A 6,118-nucleotide genomic window follows, 5' to 3' on the forward strand; every position below is an offset into this window, starting at 1 on the left:
GCAGCACACTCCTTTCACTGGACATGAAAGCACATCTGCTTCCCTCCCCACATAATGTGTGTTAATTAACATGTGGTCCATGGAGGGGTCTACTAGTTCAAAACTACTTGCCTAATAACACTGTTGCTATTTGCACTGCTGGTGCAAAACAATGGTGGGTGAAACTGCTGGTGCCTTACCACAAAGACAAGGCAGTGGTATCTAGTAGCTGCTGTACTCTTCACTGCCATATATTCCCTGAAGAATATCTTTGATGGGTCAGTAACTGTATATTTTATTCACAATACTCTGTCTTTTCAGTACTCTGTGTGATTGAATGGGTTTGTGCATAAAGCATACATTTTTGGTCGTCTTGAAGAAAAGCATTTGTGTAATTGTGAAGGGGGCCAAACAGGTCACTTTCCATGGAACACCACTTTAAGAACAATTGATAAACTGGTTATTCATGCTTGGATGGCTGGCATACATTTTCTCAAAAATAAATGAAGAGAGTTTGTCACTTCAGGTTGCCATAGGAAACAACTGAATGTTTGTTGCCAATGATAAAATTTGAGCCTTCAAGTGAAATTTTTAATCTACCATGGTAAGCCTGGCAGCTTCCTAATACCTACTACAGACCTTTCTAATGAAATCAACATGGTATTAATTAAAGTGAATAATTTTTTAAAATGTTGATACTGTTTAAATGTGTCAACACTTGGGAGAACTGAATAACTGAAAGAAAATATTTTCCAAATGACCAATCTGTGATGTTATCATACACAGATAAACATTCCATTCAGATTATAAGACCTATCAGCACAAAAAGTTCATAGATAAATTTGCAGATTCTGCATTGCAACTAACTTTGAGAAATGACCACTCGTCAGATTTGGGTGTCTATCAGAGTATCAGAAGTATCACAATTTCTGAAAAGGCTATTAAAATACTCCTTTTCCAACTATATATTTGTGTGTACGAGTCTGGATTTTCTTCATATCCTTCAACACACCATATATTGCAACAGATTTTAGAAGTATAGATATCTTCTATTAAGTTAGACTAAAGAGATTTGCAAAAATGCGAACTGCCATTTTTCTGTTTAATTTGGAAAATGTAGGTTTTATAAAAGATGTTATTTTTCTTAACATGTAATAGGTTTATTGTTTTATTAATAAATTAATAAAAATTTTAAATTTCAAATATGGTAAATGTCAGTAGATACTACCCACATTAATAAAAGCTGGATTTAGAAAATACTAAGACACCACCATGTCTGTCCTCAGGCACCTAAATTTTGAGAGAGGCCAACAGCATGCTATGCGCTTTGGTACCTTGAAAATGTTCATCGGCTACTGAAGAAATACTCTTTGGGAACAAAGAAGCAGAAGGGATTATCTGCCTGATGGAGCCAGGAAAGTTTCACAAAGCAGAACAAATTTGGCTAGTTACATGCTTTAATAAGACCTTAAACTCAATTTTATGGTTGGTTATATCCCAAATATTAACTTTTAAATTGACAAGAGAGTCCAGAACATTTCCCTCTGGAAGTTACATTATAAAAATCCGTGTTTTCCAACCTGGGTTGTAACCCATTAATGGGCAATTACATCAAGTCAGTGGGTCTGAACTAGCTTTTTATTTATTTTCTATTTTATTTATTTTTGTAAAAGATTTTATTTATTCATTTGACAGAGAGCGAGAGAGGGAACATAAGCAGGGGGAGTGGGAGAGGGAGAAGCAGGCTTCCCGCTGAGCAGGGAGCCTGATGCGGGGCTCGATCATCATGACCTGAGCTGAAGGCAGACGCTTAACAAGTGAGCCACCCAGGCACCCCTGAACCAGCGTTTTATTTTTTTTTTAAGATATATAATAGAAAATGTTTAATTTCACTGAGTTCTCCGATTATTTCTTTCTTCCTACTTGATCTGGTTTATTCTAATATTTTTCCCAGCACTATCAGGATATTATTAACAAGTAATATTGTGTAAGCTTAAGGTATACAACATGATGATTTGATATAGGTGTATAGAGAGATGACTGCCACATTTAAGGTTAGTTAACACACCCATCACCTCACATAGTTCACTTTTTTTGTGGTGAGAACATTGAAGATCTACTCTCTTAGCAAATTTCTCTAGTTTTTTAAGGAAAAAGGTTATATGATTGATACAAAACCCTTCTTTCACAGTCTAAGCCTTTAGTGATATACATTTTTTTCATGTTAGTATTTTTTAATTGTAGAGGAACATATGCATGTTTAAAAAAAGACAAACACTAAAGAAAGATATACAAGTCTCTCCCTGCATTCATTCACAACCATCTCCCTTAGTTCTCAGAGGTAAACACTTGACAGTTTTTTTAATCGTGCAGAATATCGTACACATCAGCAAGAGACATTTTCTTTTTCTTTTCTTTTTTTACATGAATGTATGACATGCAGTGTTTTTGTTTGCCTTTTCCAATTAACATGCCAGCTCTGTCTTTTCACCTGTAGCAATTGCTATACATTTTCCTCAACTGCTTTAACTGTTCTCAGAAATTTTGATATTTTGTACTTTCATTCAGCTCAAGTATTTTCTGATTTCCCTTCTTGAGACAGCATCTTTGACCCATGGATTATTCAGAAGTGTATTGTTTAATTGCAAAATGTTAGGAGATTTTCCTGTTATCTTCTGTTACTAATTGATTTTTTTTTTAAAGATTTTATTTATTTCTTTGACAGCACAAGTAGGGGAAGTGGCAGGCAGAGGGAGAAGCAGGCTCCCTGCGGAGCAGGGAGTCCGACGTGGGGCTCGATCCCAGGACCCTGGGATCATGACCCCAGCCGAAGGCAGACACCCAACGACTGAGCCACCCAGGCACCCTGATTTGTTTGGTTTTATTTTGTTTTTAGTGGTTACTCTAGAAACTTTATCACCATATAGGTTTCCTTACCCTCTACCATTTATGCTGTCGTCTTAAATGTTACACTTTTTTACGTTAAAAACCCCATCAGATAATTTTATACTTTTTGCATTCAACGGCCAAACATTTTAGGAGCTCAAAAAAAAAATTAGTGGTTCAGTTGATTACGCATGTGACTCTTGGTTTTGACTCAGATCACGATCTTATGGGCGGTGACATCAAGCTCTGCATTAAGCCCCACATGGGGCTCTTCACTCAGTGGGGAGTCTGCTTGAAGATTCTTTCCTCTGCTCCTCCCCCCACTCTGTGTGCACGCACTCACTCTCAGAGAGAGTGAGTGCAAGCAGGGGGGAGGGGCAGAGGCAGAGGGAGAGGGAGAATCTCCAGCAGACTCTCCCCACCCCCAACCCCCAGTTGGAATCCCCACATGGGGCTCAATCCCACCACCCCAAGACCATGACCTGAGCCAAAATTAGGAGTCAGACACCCAACCAACTGAGCCACCCAGGTGCCCCTCAAATAAATAAATCTTTAAAAAATTATTTTTATTTAAAATTATTTTTAAATTTTTATTAAATTATTATTAAAATTATTTATAAATAAATCTTTAAAAATATTTACCCAGCTATTTACCATTTCTTTTATTCTTCTTTCATTCCTGATGCTCCAAGTTTTCTTCTGGTATCATTTCCCTTTTGTGTGACGAAACTTCTTTAAGCAATTCTTTTAGAGTAAGTCTTCTGATTGCCAATTTTGTTATTTTTTTCTTAGTCTGAGAGTATCTTTATTTCATCTTCATTCCTGAAGGACATTTTCACTGGATATAGAATTCTGGGTGTATAATTCTTGCAGCACTTGAAAAATGTGCCACTTCCTCTGGCCTGCATGATTTCAGATGAGAAATCTGTCATTAGAATGGTTGTTTGCCTATAGGTTTCTCTCTGGCTGCTTTCAGAATTTTTAATGTCTTTAGTTTTCAGCAATTTGATTTTGATGTGTCTGGGTATGGGTGTCTGGATTTATCTTTCTTGTTCAGCTTCTTGAATAAGTTTCTTGAATCTTGACTTTTTCACCAGTACATTTTCAGCCATGGCTTCTTCAAATATTTTTTAGCACTTCCTGTTTTCCTGTAGGACTCTGATGACAAGAATGTTAGACCTTTTATTCTTGCCCCACAGGTGCCTGAGGTCTTGCTCATTTTTTCCCCTCTTTTTCTCTCTGTTAGTCACATTAAATGATTTCTATTAATCTGTCTTTAAATTTAATGACTTTCCTCTGTCATCCCCATTCTGCCCTTGGATCTATAAAGTCAGTTTGTTTAGTTATATATTTTTCAATTCTAAAATGTTTAATTCTTCTTAAGTTCTATTTCCTTACCAGTACCTTCTAACTTCTGTTTCTAGAGTGTTCATGATTGTTTGAGCATTTGTATAACTGTTTTAATGTCTTTGTCAGATAATCCCAACCTGCTTCATCTCATCAGTGGTGACTGTCAATGGTCTTTTCCCATGCAAGTTGAGGTTTTTGGATCCTTCATAGATGCCTAGTACTTTTCTATTGTATTTCTGGGCATTTTGAATGTCATGAGACTCTGATTCTTGTTTAAATCCTATGGAGAATGGCAATATTCTTATTTTAACAAGCCCTTGCTATAGTTTGGTATGGGTCATACATTCCAAACACTCCTTCTGTGGCTATGTTCCAAAGTCAGTTCAGTTTTCAAATCTTTTGCAGTGCTATTTGGATCTGTCTCATGAGTGCATCACCCAGTGGCTAGTGTGGGACCTGGGCAGAAAGCTATCCGTTAGCATAGTTCTCAAAGTCTTTGGTATGCCAGTTAGAATCCGATCTATGATGTGCAGGTCACGGGTGAGCTCTAGAGTTCATAAACAATTTTATGGGATTGCTTTCCTGAATTTCTCCCTTTGCACTGTTTTCCCTTTATTTTCCAGTTCCCTGGGGCTTCTCATTTCGGTCCTCTGACCAGAAACTTTCCACTTTTGGTGAGCAACTACCCACTCTCATAATTGTGTCAGAGCAGCAGAAAAACAAACAAAAAGCAACGAAGTTTGTCTCTGCCCTTTTGGAGCTGCAGCTCCACGGAATGGAAAGGATGACTCTGCTTCAGAGTTTTGGCTCCTACAGGTTTCTGCTGCCCACCATTTTTAATTCTGCCACTGCTCCTGACACAGGATTGACTGGAGGCTGGGGTGCAAGGGAATGAAGTAAAAGGAGAAGGAAAAAAACCCAGAATTTTCTCCACTGTCTCTGAGTTTTTAGAGTTTCTTTTTCTGCTTTATGAGCCAGACCAGACAGTTTCTCCAGGGTCTCTCTCTGCCCATCAGTGCTCACTTCCAGGTTTGGGGCTGTGTTGAGCCAGGTCCAAGGGTACCAGAGGAAAGACCATAACATCATGACCAGTCAGTGGGGCTTCCAATTCTGGCATTCTTCTTTGATCTAGCTGGAGATATTTGCTTTTCAGAGACCCCAGATAGTTGTGCCATGAGTTCTTTTTTTTTTTAAGATTTTTATTTATTTATTTATTTATTTATTTATTTATTTATTTGACAGAGACATAGTGAGAGAGGGAACACAAGCAGGCGGAGTGGGAGAGGGAGAAGCAGGCTTCTTATGGAGCAGAGAGCCTGATGCAGGGCTCGATCCCAGGACCCTGGGATCATGACCCCAGCCGAAGGCAGATGCTTAACGACTGAGCCACCCAGGTGCCCTGTGCCATGAGTTCTGTTCAGGTTTTATAGTGGTGTTTGGTGGGAGAGAAAAGTTTTCATGTGTTTTCTCCATCTTACCAGGAATCAGCCCTTCCTATTCTTGAAATCTCTCCTTACTGGCTTTCATAGCTTGTTTGTTCTTTACACTTCCTCTAATCCTGAAATCTAAGTTTCCTTGAGCTCAGATTTGGCTCTCTTCTTTTCTCTGTATGTTCTCTGTCTTGGAGAGATCATCCCTTCTAAAGCATCACAGGATCCTCTGAGGCAGGAAATTCCTACAAATGGGGGGAATCTTTATTATTGCACCCCTCCCCAGAGATGTAAGGTCCTACTGGATATTAGCTTGGACTACCATTCCATTTCAAATTCAAAATGTCTTCTCCTTATGCTACCTGTTCTGGTAATGATGTTTTCTTCCACCCGAAACCCACCTAAAGCCCTTGTACAGTCAAGTTCTGCTAGAACAGGATACATATGCAAAATCATGAATAAAAACCAAGGGC

The sequence above is a fragment of the Callorhinus ursinus genome, unplaced genomic scaffold (assembly GCF_003265705.2).
Source record: "Callorhinus ursinus isolate GAN/ISIS: 27379988/994484 unplaced genomic scaffold, GSC_fseal_2.0 scaffold17, whole genome shotgun sequence".
NCBI lineage: Eukaryota > Metazoa > Chordata > Mammalia > Carnivora > Otariidae > Callorhinus > Callorhinus ursinus.